Consider the following 649-nt stretch of genomic DNA (forward strand, 5'->3'; position numbering starts at 1 on the left):
ATCGCTTATTGTTGTCTTTGTAGTGGTTATTCATAGTACAAGATGCAGACATGATATCCTGTCCAAACACTATTAGTACAAATCTTTCTTCTCACTGAATTAAGAGAAAGTAGCTGTATATCTATCCCAACTATTTTGTATATATGGATACAGAATAGTCCTTCATTTATATCCTCTTTTTCTATTTAGTTTTGTCAGAAATGGGTATTCCATTGCCATTTAAATATTGTAGGTGCATGAATTCAGCAAAATAATCCTATCTTGTAGCACCAAACTTGGCCCTGCTAAAGACTACCATCCTTCAGCACCCGTTCTGCTGCCTCCATGATGGTGTCTTTTATATTTCAGCCTTCTGCCTCATTACCCTGGTTTTTAAACATAGGAAGACAAATCTATCTAAATAACCATATATTCCTTTCTCTGATATTTGTTGCCAAATTTTTGCATGACTCCATTATATGCATTAACAAACTTATTCTTTACAAGTCATTTTCTATAATTTCCCCAGTCACCATGCCTCTACAACTGTCACATGATAATGAATTCATTAACCTTTATCTTCCATGTTTCCTTGAAAGTTCCATTATTTCCCAATTTTCTCAAATGACACCTTTGTACACATTTCTCTCCCTCCCTCTTCTTCCAAGTC

This window comes from Octodon degus, unplaced genomic scaffold, assembly GCF_000260255.1.
Source record: "Octodon degus isolate 3935 unplaced genomic scaffold, OctDeg1.0 scaffold00020, whole genome shotgun sequence".
Taxonomy (NCBI): domain Eukaryota; kingdom Metazoa; phylum Chordata; class Mammalia; order Rodentia; family Octodontidae; genus Octodon; species Octodon degus.